This window comes from Dipodomys merriami, unplaced genomic scaffold (assembly GCF_024711535.1).
Source record: "Dipodomys merriami isolate MVZ:Mamm:240054 unplaced genomic scaffold, mDipMer1.0.p SCAF_213, whole genome shotgun sequence".
NCBI lineage: Eukaryota > Metazoa > Chordata > Mammalia > Rodentia > Heteromyidae > Dipodomys > Dipodomys merriami.
This window is the reverse complement of record NW_027203527.1, coordinates 42,953-63,649: the sequence shown is the minus strand read 5'-3', so window position 1 is coordinate 63,649 and position 20,697 is coordinate 42,953. Positions and strand designations below refer to the sequence as shown.

At 33.8% G+C, this 20,697-nt stretch overlaps 1 protein-coding gene and 1 pseudogene across 1 annotated transcript in view; both read right to left on the bottom strand.

Moving 5' to 3' along the window:
- The window catches only part of LOC138834400 (spliceosome-associated protein CWC27 homolog), a gene marked incomplete at its 5' end in the record, with an annotated part of 161,661 nt that overhangs the window by 99,168 nt on the left and 41,796 nt on the right, over window positions 1-20,697 (bottom strand). The gene's annotated exons all lie outside the window — the stretch shown is intronic.
- On the bottom strand, window positions 18,060-18,142 carry LOC138834402 (U4 spliceosomal RNA; annotated as a pseudogene).

Below are 20,697 nucleotides of genomic sequence, written 5' to 3'. Positions count from 1 at the left end.
CTGGAGCAAGATGCAGATTTATCATTTCTCAGAAGGTATCCATACACTATGTCTGAATTCACACACACAAAAATATATAGAAAATATTTAACAAAACTAAAAGGAAATCCCAATGTGTGTTTAAAACTTTGTTATTATTATTAACAGATTAACTGTACCTGTTATGATGGCATTGGCCAACAAAAACAAGCAATCTAAACCTTTTCTTTATCTCAAAACCAGAATGACAGGTTTTTGTAAAGTAATTCCATGTCTTGGAGTTGATTTTTGCTTAGGATCATCTTATATGATCATATGTATGTAGCTATTGAGCTATTCTTCTCAAGAGATTTTTCTTTGCTGTTGTTGTTTATAATGTACTATGTGCTTGTTTCTTTTGTATGTTCTTCCCATTATGGTAAATCCCTTGCTGTCATTGTATTTGATTTTGGTACCCTGGTATTGTATATACATTTATCTGAATTAGGGAAGGAAAGGGGAACAATAGAATGGTAAGACAAAGGACAAGGAAGGAACCAATAAAACAACAATATTCACAAGACAGTATGTTGGACATGATCTGTGCAATCCAGGGGGAGGGAAGTAGGTAGGGGGGAAGGAAAGTGGGAGAAAAGGGAAGGGGTAACAAATTTGACAAATGTACTTATTACCTTACTTATGTAACTGTAACCCCTCTGTACATCACCTTGACAATAAAAAGTTAAAAAAAATAAGAAAGGTAATTCCATATGAATTCATTTAAGTAATACAATGCTTGGCTTAGAATATGTATTCAACAGAAATGTGTTCCTATTAATAATAATTATTATTCTCAAATCTATTACCAACATTACTGCTATTCTTCATATGTATAGACTATAAGAATCAATTTCAGATTAAAAATTCTTAGATTAAATAAAAAGATTAACAAGGCAACTCTTTCCATTTTTCCACTCTCTGGATGTGTATATTTCAAACATGTACTGATATGGTTTTGTGTTCAATACAAGACTTAGATTAAAAACCATTTGCTATGAAATGGGGAACTAAGCATTAAAATTGAAAATAACAAAATACTCATATTTCAGTTATGATTACTAAACACTGAGAATAGAATTGCTTATTATTTTATTATAATCTAGTTTTAAAGGGTAAGAATAAAACAATCTTTCAAAGAAGTGTATATGTACTTAAAAATCTTATGAGGAAGGCTAACAGACAGCTTACATTGATTCAGTCTTAAGTGATCTTGAAAGGCCTCTTTCAGATGATAAATTTAATCTGACATTATCTACATAGCCTTTATAATCGACATAATAATTAGAAATAAACTAACTCCTACCCTTAAGCATTTTGCAATTTTGAAGGAGACAAAAAGGAATCTATATACATATGCATAGCCTTTATACTGATAATCTTGCTCCTTTTATGTTATAGCTCACATGTAGTTTTAAGTAGGAAGATGAAAGAACTGATATAGGATGTCATCAATCTCTAAACTCTTAAGATTTTTTTTGAAACAAACTAAGCACAAACATAAAAACAAAATCAGAAAATAACGATACATAAAACAATAGGCAATTTTTGCTATTCTAATAAGTAAAAGAATCAAAGATGTTATTTTATAAGACCTTAGCTTAGGCAATATTTAACAGAAGTAAATTTGTTTTGGCAGAAATTCAGTGGTAGAGCGCTTGCCTTGCATGCCTGAGGCCCTGGGTTCGATTCCTCAGCACCACATAAACAAATAGAAAAAAGCCGGAAGTGGCACTGTGGCTCAAGTGGTAGAGCTCTTGCCTTGAGCTGAAGAGCTGAGGGACAGCGCCCAGGCCCAGAGTTCAGGCCCCACGACCGGACCCTCCCCCCCCCCCAAAAAAAATTCAGTCTTTAGTCATATGACTATTCTACAGTCCAACTTTAGAAATGATATTAATTCAATATGAAAAACAAATGAGATTTCCAATTCTAGTAATACACTAGTAGACAATATACTAGATAAACTGAAAAGTATTATATCAATATCAAATACAGTGAAAGCAGGGGTTATACCATGGAGGAGAACATACAAAGCAACAAAGAAATAATCTTATAAATATGTTAGAAACAATCGCAATAAAGAAAAAACATTTGAATACTTATCTTGGAGTTCATTTCACCAAACATCAACTTATCTGACCTTTTCTGCTTGTCTCAGACATATACCATATAGTTTACTTCACTTATGGCTTACTTCACTTAATATCATTTTTTCCTAAGTCTTTCCATTTCCTAACAAATGGGCAATGTCATTCTTTCTGATGGAGGCATAGAATTCCATTATGTATATATACCACATTTTCTTGATCCATTCATCTACTGAGGGGCATCTGGGTTGGTTCCATATCTTAGCTATGTTAAATAATGCTGCAATAAACATAGTCGTGCTGGTAGCTTTAGTGTGGTCTTGTTTGTGATTATTTGGGTAAATGCCCAAAAGTGGGATTGCTGGGTCATAGGGGAGTTCTATATGGAGTCTTTTGAGGAACCTCCATACTACTTTCCAAAGTGGTTAAACATGTTTACACTCCCACCAACAATGTAGTAGAGTTCCCTTCTGTCCACATCCCCTCCAGCATCTGTTGTTATTAGCAAGATCAATAGAAAGCCCACGGATTGGGAGAAGATTTTCACTAGCCATACAATGGACAAGAGTCTCATATCTAAAATATACATGGAACTCAAAAATAAATCCCCCAACAACAAATCCTCAAAGAAACAACTGCCCAATAAATAAGTGGGCTATAGACTTAAAGACAAGCTTCTCTGAAGAGGAAAGAAGGATGGCCAATAGACACATGAAGAAATGCTCAACCTCCCTAGCCATAAAAGAAATGCAAATCAAAACAACAGTGAGATACTACCTCACCACAGTTAGAATGGCTATAATCAAGAACTCTAATAACAACAGATGCTGAAAACTCTCTTATGATCAAATACCTAGAAGTACTAAACTCAGTATAGTTAAAAAACACATAGCCTAGAAACCAAAGAATTATCCAGAGTTTGAAAAATGAGAAGAGGGCTTAAAACCAGAGCAAGAAGCATTGAAATTATTATTGGAACACTGAATTGCTAGTGTCAGAAAATTAAGAATGTGGATTTTAAACAATTATGGGGATGGATCTAGGGTTTCTACATAAAATTAGAATCCTTCCTTCACTAAAAGTATGGGAATAAACATGCCTAATAACAAACACAGGAAGACCACCAAGAAGTTAGTCTGCTCAGGTCTATGCAGGTAAGCAGGATTTCAAGCTAATTATCATTCCCAGGATATCTGAAGAATATTTCTAATTAAAATCCCCAATGATCTGTAATATGCTGAAGCATCTGTTAGAACCAAAGGAAAAAATCTTCTCTGAAGGAAAGCATCCTCAATTTATATTTCACAGAACTCTGAAAAAAATGAGTTTTAAAAAGAAAATTAGGTGCCAATACAAAGATTTCATAATATCAAAGAGAACAAGGCCTTGTAAATGAGAATCAGAGAGCAGCAAATAACCTGATACTCAAAACTTCAGGTACTATAAAAACAAAATGTGCATTATATGAAGAGAATGAGAACAGAGCATTAGATGTGATCTACAATGTTAACTAAAGAAATGAATAAAGTTAAATTCAATGAAAAGTTAAGTAGCTGAACTGGCACAGTAGCTAATGCCTGTAATTTTACCTTGTTGGGAGTCAGACTGAGAGGATCACAGTTCAAAGCCAGTTTGGGCAAAAGTTAGTGAGGGCTCATCTAAATAAATAAACCAGGCAAGGTAATATGTGTCTATAATCCCAGATACACAATCTGAGGCTATTCCTATACAAAAATGCAAGGTCCTACCTGAAAAAATACCACAAAGGCAATCAAACAAAAAAAGCATGAAATAATGGAAAAAGTGTAGCTAAAGACAGAATGGGTGAACTAGGAGATACATTTGAAAACACACAATACAGGATGTAAAACAGGAAATAGGATGTAAAACAAAACAGGAAAATAAGCTAAGTATAAGAGGTTAAAGACATGGCAGACAAAAGGTAAGACAGTATATTACAGATATAAGTGGAATTGCAGGACAAAACAGAGATTGAGGTGTAGCTGAAACAATAATATCTGAAAATATTGCAGAATTGATGAATCTAACTAGTCCTTAGATTCAGGAAGTTCAATAAATATTAATCAGGATAAAGAAAATAAACATATAGACATATATAGTTAAAATGAAAAATAACAAAGACAAAGTGGTCCCTAAACAACTAGTAAAAAGTAATTAAAATGCATTACTCAAAAAGTTCATACTTATTTGCATAGAAAGTAGACTGATCTAGTGTAGAAATAAAGCTGTAATGGACTTTCAGGTGACATAAATTGTATGTCATTATATCTATTAAACCAAGAACAAATAGTGGCTGGATGTTTAATAATAAAATGATTATTTCAAGTGTATACTATAAAAGAGGGCAAAGCTAAGTTTTCAATACATTTGTAATAAGATATTGTAGACTAGATTCTTCATCATATTCTGACATTTTTACTCATGACTTACAGTTGTTCATAAATGTTTCTTAAGTTGATGAAAGAATGAAATCATTCTTAACAAATTCATGGATATGAAAACTGAGAAACAGAACATATTTTAAAAGAATCCTAAGAACACTTGAAATGTTAATAAAATTTAATAGTAAACATAACGTGCTATTGGTACTACAAGCACGAAAAAGAGAATTAGAAACTGTTTTAACCATGGGATATATAGATGGGTCCAGAAAGGAAGAAATTTGGAATATCAGCAGTATAAGAATGAAAAATAAAGAAGGTTTGCAGTTAAGTCAACACTGCAGCAATTAACTTCTTCACAATAATTTCCAAGTAATGGATTAAGAATTTAAATGTCTTCAGGGCTTTATTCCATGCCATACTGATTTCTATAATACAGTTTATAATTCTGTTCACAGTAACTGTAGTTAATGGCCCCAGATCCCTGTCTTTCTACTTGGCCCCTAGTGGAGCTGGGATGATAGGTACAAGCCATTACACCAGCTTTATGTGTTGAAATGGATTTTTGATCAATTTTTCCCCAGGCTGGTGTTGAACCACAGTTCTCACAATCTCCACCTTCCTTGGCCCATCAAAATGGAAAATTTTATTTTAAAACTCAATTAAGGGGCTGGAGACATAGATTAAGTGGCATAAGAAAAAAGGTTCTAAGTTCAAAACCCCAGTACCACAAACAAGTATAACTACTATCTTACCCTCATATTTTTGGGGGGAGGGAGAAGACATTCATATTGTATTTTCCAGCAGCATCAGCAGGTACAGATCCCAGAGGACTTCCCTCGGGCCCCAAATTCATTGGCAGGCTGTTCAGCTGGGCGGGGCAGTGAGGAGCGCCTCGGGGTGCTGGGTTCCCCAGAATGATGCTCACTTCATAAGGTACACAGGTGAGCCCCAGAATTACAAACACTTACAATTCTAGAAGGAAAGGCATGACTTGACAAGAAACAATCTTTCTAGATCCTAAAGTCAGATGCGGTATGGAAGAGACAAAATTTAGGGTGTAATCTTTGTCCTTATTCCAATATGGGGGACTTTTGACACAGTGGAGGGGGGACTCTGCCCCCCAGAGGCTGGGTCCTTCCTCCTCATGAAACCTTAGGCCAACCTCCCATTCATCCACCCATGTTGTCCCATGTATGTAAAAAAGAAGTTAATAATAAAGCAATCAAATACGTCATGAAGGTCTAACTGTTCCCACCCATACATCAACTCAGCTTTTCAGACAAGGCCTGGGAAGCTTCATTGGTCATCAAAGGGGAAAATAAGAGAGTGCAGCTACAAAATAGTTGTTTTTTTTTTTTTTTTAATGAAGTAGATAAATTAAAGCTATCATACTCAGAACTTGGCCTGGCTCAATTTGAAGCCTTTATAACTACTATCTTCTGAAAAAATAAAAATCAAATATGCTTTATCACTTCTTAAAAAAAGAACTACTTTTAGGAAATACTTGTAGGAAACTTGGAAATGTCTTTAGTCTTATTTCCATTTAGTATTATTGTATGTTAAATAAGAGTATTTTCTTAAAATATCCCATAATTCTTTTTTTTAATAAAATTTTATAAAAAAATTTTAAAAATAATGACCAGGCAAACTTTTTACTAAGAACTAACAGCATTTGGAAAAAAATTAATAAGCTAATAAACAAAGGCATACATTAAGGGAAAATATTATCAGAGTACTAATCCTGGAAAATTTCAGAGGAAAAGGTGAAGATGTGTTGTAAAGAGTAGGATTTTTGTGAAAAGAAAGACATCTCAAATGCAACACCTACAACAGAAATCACTAGGATAGATGAATTCGACAAAAGGTTGCATACTGAAAAAGATAAGGTTATTTTTGTGAAGGCCACACTCCCTTGAAAATAGCTATCATTACAAATTTACATAATTTAAGATTTTCCATTTCTCACAGTCCTTGCTAAACATTTTTTACTGACATCAAAATGCATTTTTCTCATTATGTAAAAGAATGAAAACATGACAAATGTATTTAAATATAATATACATGATATGACTTAAATAAGGAAAAAAGATGAAATGCAAGTTTTTTTTCTAGTTGATAACCTATACTTACATCAGTATGGATCAAAATGGCTTCTAGAAGATCACAAGTTGTATTCAGTGTTTCACAGAGTTGTATTTAAGCAATCCTCTTAAATCACTAAGACTTCCCACACTTTAAGTTGTCCCTGTCTTTTTCATCCAATGCATTTCAGATGCAAAAGATCCTCCATCAATTAAAATTCCTTTATTTTTAATTCTTGACCATTTAAAAAGAGGTGAAAAGGTATGATATTCTGATGGCACTCAACAAGGTTAAAAGTGAGCCATCCTGCTTTGGATCTGTAATCAAGTATACCTAAATGGAGTCCATAATAACTACATGCTGATGATGTTGATGACTCTTACTTGGCTGGCTGTTTTTTCTAGCTTCAGATATTCCTTACTTGGTAGCTTGTAGTTCCCTAATTGCTCCAGAAAGTACTTCATTTGCTTTTTTTAGACAGAGCCATTACATAAATGTGATTTTTACTTACCTTACTCTGAAAACAGCCTTTCCTTCTTGTCTTATCTTACTGCTCTTCTCTCTCAGAATCAGGTATGTTAAAGTTCACCACACATGGTTAGTAGACTGCGTTTGCCTCATTCGAGTTCCTCTCCCAAACTAGAGCCAGGGTGTGTTTTATTTTTTAAAGCTTAATTCTGGCCTAATATTCTTGGTATTGCACCCTTTAATTCTCCAAGTCCAAACTCATGAACCCTGCTAGGTTCTTCATGGTCTCAGCTCCACTTTGTTTCTATCTCTAGCTCTTGCCTCAACCCTTGCATGCATCCCACATTTAATCTAAGACACTTCTCCTTCCCACATTCCCTCCCTAATAATTGTTCAGACCTCAGTGTTCATGCTACTTTCTCCACAATTCTTTTGTGACTCCATCATTGATTCATGAATTCCTGACATATATAATGTATTTTTTCAAATATATATTATATAAACTATAATATTATATATTAACATTATATATTACATGTTAATATTTATATATTATATATCATATACATTAGAAAAAGAAGTTCCTTTGGGTATTGGTAAACATTTGAATTCATTAGTCCTTCTTTAAAATTAAAACAAACATAATAATTAAAAATAACTTTAATCATATAAAATATTCTATTTTCAGGATACTTAATGAACAATCTTTTATTTAAGATCTAGTTAAAGCTGTGTTATCTATAATACTCTCACTGCATAATCTCAGATATTTAGGAGTACATAAAGTTAAGAAGAGAGTACAGTATATTCTGTCAAAAAATCAAGAAGAGAGTATGGCATAATCTGTGGGATGAATGAGTGCATTTTATCACAGGGTGTATCTAATGTGGTAGGTAGTAAGTCTATTATGACAATGACAATAGAGATAAAACTTTAAACATAAAACAAATAATTTCCAGCACAACTGCATTATACATCCATAAAGGTAGATCAAATGGCTGGAAGATCTGACTTGACTGAAAGCCCAAATTGCTTTAAAACGGGAACAAAATTTGCTCTTCTCTCTCAATCAAATATACTGATAACTTGTTCTGAGAACAAGTTAGCTTTTGCCAAAAACCACTATGTCACTAGAGGTGTTTTGGGAGAATTAAGATAAACTTTCACCCCCCCCCCTTTTTTTGTTAACTTTTTGCTTGTTTCCTATTCTTAGCACCATGGAGGACACAGCATAATGAGGCAAGAAGAATGAAGTTTCTGTAATTGTTCAAACAGTAAACAACAGTTCCAAAGTCAGAGAAAAGAGAAAAACGCTTATGACACAGCACATTACAGCTTCATAGACACTGTAGGCACTAAGACCTAGCAGGGGCTGCTGCCTGACTTGAATGAAAACCCTCACCTACACTGACACTTTAAAATTCTGCTCTAAATGAATCTGTGGATTCTCTGACTGAAACCCTGCCTGGCACTTGATTGAAAATAAGCTGCATCCTTTCAGGCACCAGTGACTGAAGGCAAGATCTGACTTACAACCAGGCTACTGTTGCAGAAAGCACCAGGTTTTCTTTTCCACAAGCCTATGTTGACTTCATCCTAGGGGGTTTCCGAGACTTTGTTACCACCTGGCAGACAAACACCATGAAAAATCTGCTTGAACTGTACTAGACCAACCCTTCAAGAAAATATGGACAAGATGGGAGCCAGGAAAAGCACTTTGGAAACTACTTGCACCTAATAAAAACATCTTTTTAATTTAGCTAGTGTAAGATCCAAAGTAGTGCAGTCCAAATGGAAAAGATGCTTTATTTATATTTATGCGGGTTCTTAATTTAGGCTTGATTCATGCTTCATGAATAAGAACTACCATTTTATAGAGTTAGGTGAACATTTGGCTTTTCATGTACTCTCACTACCCTTCATTGAACCAATATGACAAGTGGAAAGATCCACTATTTGACCTTAATTTGTGAGTAAACAAAAATTTTGTTTCATAAAGCAAGGTCATTAAAATTATAGTTAATAAAGTAATATAAAGTTTCACATGACTGCTTTTTTTCTCTATTTCAAAATGTTTCCAAGTACTGTGTTAAGTACATCTAAACATAGTATTTCAATAAATCTTCTGAATCTACTGAGTGTTATTTTTACAGGTGGTAGATCAGAGAGAGGATGGTATACTCTAAGACAATACGGGGAGAAACATTAAGGTTAATGAAGCAACAAATCAGCTCTTCTGTAAGATAATCAGAACTACAAAAAATAAGCTCAGGAGAAAAAAAATGTTGCGTTTCCTATGATCTGCATTGTATATACTGAAACAAAAGTTGCAGTGGACAAATAAAAATAAAAATCTCTTTAGAAATAGTAGGGATAGAGAGAAAACATTTTCAATGAAATATAGTTTGAACAGCATTTCTAAAACCTTAGCAAACTATAGAACCACCTGAAGGCTTGTTAAAACACAGATTGCTGACTCCTGAGTTTCTAATTCTGTAGATCTAGGGTTTGGCCAGAGATTTCCACTTAGAAAAAATGCCTTGTGAAGCTGATGCTACTGGTCTGTTGATCATACTTTGAGAACAAATGGTTCAGAGAAATAGTGCATATATAAGCAATTTTATTAATATTTTCTTAGCTTTGAAAACAAATCTATACAAGAGGCTCACAAAGGTAATTACATTTGGTCAAACTACAATATTTATAGATGGACACACTAAAAATTTAGACAACTGGGAAACAGTGGAAAAGGAAAGTTTTTCTTCTCAGGTAATGTCACTAATAAACAAGCTCTGACATTGCCCAGGAGCCAAAGGAACACAGGAGCCCCTCTACGAGCTTAACATGCGTCATTATTGCATTTTGTAAAGGCAATTTTTAGAATGACTTTTCTAAGATGTGGTTTCGGGGGAAGTAATACTTTTTGGGGGAGGAGAGTAGTCTAAAATTTGACATTGCTTGAGTTTTCAACTTGTTACCATCAGTTTTGTCAGTAATGCTATACTCTGGGGTATTAAAGTATATAGAATTTGCACCATAACACTACTTGTTCAAAAAGACACATACTTAGTAAGTCATATAACAGTAACTATACAAAGCTAATATAATAATAAATGAAAGAATAACAAATGGATTTTGGAAAGTACTTCCTTCCTTCTCTTCCCCTGAGGAGCTTCCCGTGACCCAAAGTCCTCAAGATCAACACTAAATGGTCCCTCTAGCTCTCATTATGCTATAGGTAAGTTAAGTTCTGTTATTCAGTGATGTTTGGTTTACACTTCACATGAAGTCAAAGTTCTTTAAAAAGTTCTAGAATAGTCAGGTTTCCATAACTCACACTTGTAATCCTAGCTACTCAGCAGGCTGAGATCTGAGGATCCTAGTTTGAAGCTAGCCAGGGCAGGAAAAGTCATGAGACTCATCTCCAATTAACTACCAGGAAACTAGAAGTGGCACTGTAATGCAAAGTGGTAGCCTTGAGTGGAAAAAGCTCAGGGACAGCACCCAGACCCTGAGTTCATGCCTGACAGCCAGCTCCCCCGGCACCCCCAAACAGGGCTAGAATATTACAGCAAGTTTAATTCCTCATGTTCCATTGATTTAAGAGTAACTCCTTATGTGACACTGGAAGTTTGCCCTGATGCTAAGAAGGCTTTCTTTGCCAGGACTTCTGATTCACTGTGTAATCTTAGACTCACTGTAGTCTTTTACTTGGATTAATGAAGCACTAACTGCTTTATTAGATCTCCTAAATTCCACATGAAAAATGTGCCAACAAAACAGAATCTTACTCTTGTTAAACTGTAAATTCACATTGTGATACCTCTTATGTAATGATACTCTACAACATACATATTTATAATGACAATAGTACTACTACTACTACTAACACTAAAAGCAAGTATCTCTTATATTTCCCATTTGTTAAGTGCTACATAAAGAGATCACAAGCTTTGAAATCACAAAGTTAGATTCAAGTCTGGGCTTGAAAGCTCACTCACAGTACAATACTAAGAAAGTTTACATAAAACTCCCTAAGGCTACTTCCTAATATGTAAATAGGAGGAACTTCTAGAGTAGTGTAGGATTTTGAACTTACCTTGATGGTTTCTTCTTTTTTCCAGCCTTAAGACTAACTCAAATTGTTACCCTTTTTTTTTTCTATTAGTTGCAATATTCTACAATCCTTAGGTTTGGGACAAGTTTATTACATACTTCAATAAAACAATGTGCAAGGTAAAGTGTTACACATTTCCTTATATTCTTCCTCATATATTGCAGTGAGTGATCACAAGTATGGTGCTGCTGGGCACTGGTGGCTCATGCCTGTAATCTTAGCTACTCAGGTGGCTGAGCAAAGCTAAGCCAGGCAGGAAAGCCTAGGAGATTCTTATCTCCAATTAACCATCTTGAAAGCCAGAATTGGACCTGTGGCTCAAGGGGCCTTGAGAGAAAAAGCCAAGAGGGAGTATGAGACCCATGTTCAAGGCCCAGGACTAGCACACACATATACAAAAGAAAAAAAAGTGTGGTACTATAATCTATAGAAAACTTTGCCACATTCTTTCCAAGTGTATATGAAACATTCTCAAGATAGACTACATGCTATCCCAAGAAACAAGCCTCCACATATTTAAATGGATTAAAATAATACAAAGCATGATCTCCAACCATATGGAATAAAATTGGAAATTAATATATTCCCAAACAATCAATGGATCAAAACAGTCACAAGGAAACCAAGGTACTCTGAGGTGAATGAAATGAAAGTAACATATTTAAGTTCATAGGATATAAAGAAATTCACAGCAGTAAGTACTTCCATTAAAAAAAGAAACCTCAAATCAATGATAGAGTTTTCTATTCTAAGAAACTAGAAATGTACTTTGTACTGTTTAGGCACATTTTAGGCTTATGTAAACATAAGTTACAACCTCATACTCTTTGTTTTTGTTTTTCCTTAAAAACAATCATATATTTAGAGAGAGAGAAAAAACAAACAACAACAGCCAGTGACCTACTGATTGTCAATGGTACAGTTGGGAATTGTACTTCTCAATGTCCTCAAAGTTAAAGTGATGAGCTGAAGATAAAAATTATTCTCCTTGGTTTTTGATTCATATTTTCAAATTACATCCACAAAGTGTGTATATTCATATAATCCATTGAATCCCAGGGAACAGATATAGATGGCTTATCATCTCTTTTACAGATGAGGAAACTGAGTCTCAAGAATCTTCCTTGACATTGTCTCAATTCTTAGTGACTACTATAATCTGTGATATATGCACACTTGGATTATTGTTACTATGGTTTTCTCATGTACTTTGGTTATAATGAATTATTTTGAGTTCTAAACATTTTAAATCTAGATTCATTTTCTTGTATGTACAACATATGACAAATGTAGATAGATTATTTCAGAATGTGTAATGCTTTTAAAAGATTATCTAAGATCTGTTACTTTAATATTAATATTTCAAGAAGATAATGTTTATATGTATGACTAGGCTGACTTACCATATACTGAAAATTATATACCAAATACTGGATTTTTTTTGTTCATTTCTTGGCTGTTAGGACCCAGTACAATTAGCAAAAAGTATAGTTCTATGAATAAAATCTTCAATGTTATAAACTAAAATTACTATGGGATTAAATGTTTAAATTAAAATTAAACCACCTTCATTCTAAAATTAAGGCAGATCTGTTTGCTCTCAATAATAAAATTAATTACTGATTTAATTATTTAATTTTCTGTATTCAACAATTCAATTTCTAGTTAATCCAACCCCAAAGTCCTTGTTTATGTCACACCAAATCTGTACGAATCAGGCAAGGCTATGCCAAATCATGCATCTTGACGTCGTTTCTTTCCCTTTATAGATTTATAGCACACCACTTGTAGGTGAATATTAACTTTTCTACTGAAGCCCATCCAACTACCTCCAAAATTAAAAATGCAATTCTTAGAATGCGACTGAAAACTGTGCCATTTGGGCCTATTATACTAGCTGTTTGAGTTTGATCTTTTTCTTTTTTAATATTTTTATTATCTTTAAGTACTTGTACAAAGGAGTTGCCATTCAACAAAGCAATTTATGAACACAGTGCCTCTTGATCATTGTCACTCCTTTCAGCATTCTTACTTACCCAACCCAACCCTCCCCTTCCCTCACTTTTCTTAATTTTTAGGTTATGTACTGAATATTTTTGCCGTTTAACACAGTAGCTTATATATACAAAGCATCTTGATCTATGCCATCCTTTCAACATCTTCCCTATTCCCCCCTTAAGTTACTGCCTTCCCTTATAGTTCTCAATTCTGTGGTATATACAGTGCATTCTTCCTGCATTCTACTTCCTTCCCCACTTCATTCTTCTACCTCTCTCCCCTTAGCTCCAGCTCTTACAAGTACCCATTTCCTGGTACTTACTTTGTTTGGCTTTGACTTAGTCTTTGTGAAGAATTACACTATTTGTGCTCTCCATACAGCTATTAGTTAGATTTTTTTCAACATATTAAACAACAGAACCATATTCTGTCAATCTCACTAAACAGAGACAGAGACTCCATAGCTTTTATTATTTTTTTAATGTTGTTACAATGTGAATTATGTTTGGGGTCAGATACATGGTTGCTTAGTAAATATTTGTGGAGCAGCTATTTTAACAATAATTTAAAACATTTCTTACCTTGCTCATGTAATTGTAACCCCTCTGTACAGTTTTCTCACAATAAAAAACACTTATTAAAGCATTTCTAATGTTGTTACTATAAACACAAAGGCAAACATATTAGCTTGATTTAATTATTCTATTATATACATATATGTGTATGTATATATGATATTTAAATATATGTCCTGTAGATACAATTATTTTTTGCTAATTAAGTAAAAAATAAATCTGCAATAATGATTTAAAAAAAAAAAACACATTATAGCTAGGCACCAGTGACTCACATCTGTAATCCTAGCTACTTATGAGGCTGAGATCTGAGGATCATGGTTCGAACCCAGCCCAGGTAGAAGGCATGAGACTCTTATCTCTAGTAAACTAATCAGAAAAAGCCAGAAGTAGTGCTGTGGCTCAAGTAGTAGAGTGCTATCCTTGAGCACTAAGAGGATCAGGAAGCTGGGCGCTGGTGGCTACTCAGGAGGCTGAGATCTGAGGATCATGGTTCAAAGCCAGCCTGGGCAGGAATGTCCATGAGACTCTGATCTCCAATAAACCACTAGAAAACCGGAAGTGGTGTTGTGGCTCAAGTGGTAGAAGGCTCACCTTGAGCTGAAGAGCGCAGGGACAGCACTCAGGCCCAGAGTTCAAGCCCCACAACCAACAACAACAAAAAATGAGGCTCAGGATTAGCAACCAGGCCCTGAGTTCAAGCCCTAAGAAAGGCAAACAAAACAAAACAACCCATTAGGTGCCAAGGACATAGATTTATCATAACACAGATATCTATTCATCTATTTAAAGAAAGTAAGCTATAAAATGATGCCTTATCCTCATTCTCAAAATGATAACAAACAATCCTAATTATTCCCTAAAATATATTAACACATGAGTAGGTGAATTTTGGGAAATGAGTTGTTTCTTAGGAAATAAAATTTGTTGGTTGGGAATTTGTTGGTTGCATTTTTTTGTTGAGATCTGATCCTACCCTGACTCTAGGCTCGACCATATATGAGACCTGGTAGGAAAATATAAATACAGAAAACTGGTTGGAAAATCTACTTTGGCCAATAAACACTAAAAAATAATATATAAGACAATGCTTAATAATCACTAGATTATTGGGGTTTGTACTTTTGGAATATATCCTCTTGGAATCTGAGATTAGGTTTTGAGATAATCCAAAGACAATATATAGAAGAAACTAGAGGAACTGGTCAGATAGGCAGAATCATGACCCAGGACAGATAGCACCAGTCACGGTCCCTATGCACTGTCTCAGGTAGCTCCAAGACACTCGACCAACCTTGACTAAAGTCTCACACACTGCAGAACAGACTGCACCATCCATTTGTACCTGTTTGAATTTCTGACTCACTAAGTATAAACTTTTTGTTTTATTTACTAAATTTTGGGATTTTTTAAAAACAGCAATAGACAATTGAAATAAGACTGTAGTATGGTATGTCATCATATGTATTTTGAGAACATGCCACGTTTACTTAATTATCAATTCATGATAAGAAATTCGCCATTATTTATGTTAAATCCTGCCCACAGTTAGAACAAAGTATTTAGAATACTGGAGAAAATAACAGTGCTTATACTATAACACTTAAAAATATTATTATATATGTAGAGTTCCTACTCACAAATTTATTTAGGAATTTTATGACAGAAAAATTGATGCTGCTCCATTAACAACATTAAAAATCCAAACTGATTCTAAATGAGGTCCTTATGTTGAACAAGTACAATCATAAAACAGTCAAAACAACCAGAACTAGCACTGAAAATCTAGCCTGAAAATCTCAAATACAGGCTGACCCTTTTGTCTTATCTGATGACATCTATTACATGATGTTGAGGTGCTCTGAAATAAAATCCTGGGCAGTCTATGTGGTGACACAGCCTCTGCCTTCATGGCTTGAATAGGCAAAAACTTTCTCTAAAAAGAATCAATGTTTGGAGGTTGTTTTACTATAAATGTTAATGACTTTTGCATTGTGTTCACATTGAGGGCTTAAATTCATTTTAAAATATAATTAAATACTGTTAAATACTGTAATTCTTCCATTAATAACAATCCACTGAAATTTCAATAAATGAATAAAATCATTAAATTGTAATGACTTATTGGTATTAAGAATATACTGATGGAAATAGGGATACAGGTGGACCCATTGCAACAATGAGACATACAAGTTGTACAAGTCGTATGTCTAAAACGAACTTTACAACTTTGGTGGGGGGGGGGAGGGTTGGGTGGGAGAAGGATGGGATGGGAGGGGGAAACAAAGGAGGAGGCTACAATGCTTGATAAGAAATGTACTCATTATCTTGCCCATGTAATTGTAACCCCTCTGTACAGTATTTTCACAATAAAATAATAAAATAAAATGGGAAGAAGAAAAAAAATATACTGATGGGGTAAATATGGATAGTAAATGGAGGGTTATTTGAGGTTAGAGTACTGGGTTGGAATTACAGCTCTGATACTTTGTAGCTTATGACTTTAGCTCCTAAACTAAAAAATAAAAGGGTCTAATAATAACTACTTAATAGAACTGTGTACACAGGTGTGCCAAATAGCATGAACTTTATGTATCCTGAGTGTTCAGTTTTTCCCACTAGGGAAACTGGTCTTCTTGAAACTATGTAACTGTGGATACCAAGGGACTTCTATAGTAAGTTTGTAGATACAAGGTTTTTTGTTTGTTTGTTTGTTTTTAAATCAATTATACACATTGCAGATATTTTCTCCTAATCTGTGTCTACTCATTTTCTTACCAATATCTTCTGATAAACAGACATTTTAATTTTGCTGAATTTCTTGCTTTTCCTCCAAAATACACTGATACTGAATTTATTGAAGATGCAATTAAAAACCTAGTAATTAGTTATTAAATCATGAAGAAAATACTTGACCCAAGATGAATTTTCAAAAAGAAATTTAGATATATCACTAACTCTTAATCTTACGTTTCTATTTTAGCCTCCAACATCTGAAGTGAAATTGTAATTTTGCTCATTGCATTTTTATTTTTGATTTGTAGTTCTTTAGCAAGGCTATCTTAATTATGCAAATATACTGAGTATTATTTTGACCCCTTTAATTAAAAAAAAAAAAAAAAAAGAAAAACCTTGACATTTCAAGGACCAAAGCTACTAACAGGTCTTTTCTGGGTTTGCTTCTTAAATTACCTAGGAGTAGGTCCCTGACAGAGGTCTCACTTGATAGGCTTTGTATTGCTGCTTGGTAAACCTGGTAGACATCACGTAGCCATCCTGACTGCTCATATTCTGCCCACACAAAGGCATCTGTCTTTGTCTTGTTTTGGACAGGTTTGAAAAACAGTCAGTGAATAAACGTGGTGAAAAGGAAGTACAGTCTTTATTAGGCAGTGATGAATGAACTGAATACTGAAATTTAAACTTGTAATAAATGGTGCTGCCTAGACTTTACTCCTCAAAACAATATATTGACCAGCTGTTAACTTACTCAAACCTTAAATCAAACACAAGCTTACAATGTCACCAATCTGGTACCTTCTCAGGAAAAATGGGACTGGAAAATTCATTGTCAGCTGATGTTTTTTTTTTCCTTTCTACTAAAATATCACTATTCTTTATAGGCTCTTACAAGCACATTTATAGATTTTTATCAACAGACTTATATTTGCAACTTGGACTAATTACATTTAGCCAGCAACATCTGGTTCATCACAAGATGTTACTGTATGAAGATCATTTACAGAAATAATAAAATTTAAAACATAAAACTGGGACATTCATATACAGAAAGTTTGTGGAAAGACAACTAAACTAAGAATAAGGTAATTTCTCTGCCTGCAAATATTCCTCCAAATATTTATCTTTAATTCAATTTCTAATCCTTCAAAACTATCACCACTTAAGATGATCTTTTCTTGTAATGGACATGGTATCCCTAATGATCCAAGTCTCTCAACTCTTTTGAAATTACTTTTTGCAACTTGAGTAATAAGCCTCATAAACTTCTTAAACCCAAATGTTAACAGCAGAAAGCAAAAAACAAAAACAATAAACCCCCAACAAACTAATTTAAGCCTAGACAATTCAAAACTCAAGATTCAAATCCAGGAACTGTTTACATCATACACAGTAAGTTTGCTGAAGTATATTAGTAGTTAAACAACTCTCAAAATATAAATATAGGATACTGTTTTAAGAAAACTTTAACAAGGGAACTCCATATTAGAGTAAATGCTTATTACTATTTCATCTATACAAATCTGCTTTTGAACATATAACCACACAAATTTTAATTTAATTTTCATTTAATGGCAATATACATATATATTTAATTAGCAATAATTGTTCCTCAGATAAACCTCATTTGCTTCAATACTGCCACTGCACAAAGCTGTATAATTTTTAAAAGCTAAAACAATTTGATCCTATCAATTTTTGTGTCCTTAAGTATTGATAGCAAGTAGGGCTTGCTACTGAAAACACTAACTCATAAAATGACACTTATTTGCTTTTGGAAGCTAATGTTCAGTATCTGCTAAGAAAAATAGTTTGAAGTCATATGTGTATATATATGTAATCTGCATGAAAAGAGAATGATTTGCAGCTTTTAAGCTAAAGAGACAGATGCTGCTAATATTTTCCTTAGACAATTTTCCTCTAAATTTTCATTGAACTATTCACATTTCAGATTTCTTACGGTCATTTTCTTTCTTTGATTCTTCCTGTAGTTCTAAAGTAAGACAAAGAATTTCCTTCTCTTAAAGAAAATAGGAATAAAAAAAGGAATTTTATTCTCTTAAAGAAAATAGAAGAGAAAAATACCCAAATAAAAAAGGTATTTATCCATATGTCTGCGACCTCATCTTTCTTGTCCTTTTAGGTAAAAAAGAGAATGTGAAGAATCTTTCTGAAGAACCTTTTTGTTCCCAGTGATTATAAAATGGTGGTGATGGAACATAAATAGGTACAAGGCTACCAGATTATCCCAAACTGATCATTGTGCAGGCTGTCTCTTGGCCATTTTTCAAAGCTGAAAGAAAATGCTTTATTTGTTTTGAGTCCCATAACATTTGGTGTCTACTCATAAAGTATAGTTCCCTTGTACACAATTCTTATGTTGTTTTGAATGAAATAATACATGAATTGACATCTCCACGTTTTAAACACAGAACTAACCAAGTCCTGTTCTACACCAACATTAGCTAAACAAGGCAAGACAGCTACAAAGCACCTGCTTTGCCATATATTCAGAGAAAAACACACATTTTCTAATGCAAAAACAAGTCTCAGGATGATAACTTCACTTATTGCTAATAAAATACAACTTTCTTCTACAATAATGACTTGGGAGTGAAAACTTACTGCTCTTTTTAAATTTATACCCAAGTAGTTTTTCCCAAAGATGACAACAACAATAAATCTCTTTTTAAAAGGCCAAGAATTGCTATTGTTAGACCATTAATATTGAGATTCACTAAGAATTATTTCAAGATAGTAAAAGTTTAAATATGATCGCAGTAACTATAAACTTGGCTCCGAGCACCAGTGATCTCATATCAGCCTGTAGGCACTGAAGGGTGAAAGAAGAGAAAAACTAAACAACATAGCTCCAAATGTATTTAAAGAGATTGTTTGTTTCTGATATCTTCTTTTTAATAAAATTTCAAAACTTAATTCTTAGATGTAGCTTAGGTGTAGTTTTCTTTTAGAGGGATTTGCACATCTATCTTTTACACGTGTTATAAAAAATGTTAGAATCAAGAGAAGAATACTAAAGTCATGGGTAGTTTTAACCCTAAGCAAGGACAATGAGAGTACTTTCATAAAGTAACACATAAAAACCAACACCAGGGCTGAAAATTGAAGTAACCGAATAAACTAAGAGCCATAAGAACAGTTACTTCTAAGATGTGCATCTCTATATTTTTATAGCACCAAAAAGAACACTGGTGTTATTAATACTCTCTATCCAAGGTCAGTTTTATAAAAGAATGCAAAATATTCAAGTACATCTCAGCTATGAGCTTTTAAGAAGCAGTTACTATCTGTAGGATATTGTTAATACATAATATACCAGTATTCTATACATGCTTTAAGATAACTATTATTGAAAGCCAAACAAGCAAGCAAACAAACAAAAAAACCAAATAGAAAATAACAGGTGTTTGAGACATTAAGAGAAACTAGAACGATATGCTGTTGGTGAGTATATAAACTGATGATATTGCCACAGAAAATAGTATGGAAGTTTCTTGAAATATTAAAAATAGACTTGTCATGCGAGCCAACATATATACCCCAAAGAGCTGAATGCAGGTTAACAAAGAGGTATTTGCACATTTATGCTCATGGCAGCATTCTACACAACAGCCAGAAAACAGACATAATTTAAGTGTCCATGAGAATAAGAAAATGTGGTAACAGAAGTGAAATATTATCTCGCCTAAAAAGAGAAGGAAACTCTAGTATACAAAGAGGATAAAAGTTGAGGAAAATGTAAATGAAATAATCCAATCACAAAACACCACATAATTCTACTTCTGAGAACTATCTGGAACAATTCTTTTAAATCATAGAAACAGGAAATACAATGGAAGCCAAATGCTGGGAGAATGGTGCAGCTCATCAGTTGAAAATTTCTGAGATCTAGTTGAGCATATAGTTAATACTACGGTACTGTACACTTAAAATATCTATGATGGTAAATTTTCTATTTGTGTGCTTTACCATAATTAAAAATGACGCTTTTTTTTTTTTTTTTTTTTTTTTGTGGACAGTCCTGAGGCTTGAGGTCAGAGCCTGCCACTATCCCTGAGCTTCTTTTGCTCAGGCTAGCACTCTACTATGTGAGCCACAGCGCCACTTGTGACTTTTTGTAGTTGCACGGTACTGAGGAATCCAACCCAGGGCTTCATGCATGCTAGGCAAGCACTCTACCACTAAGCCAC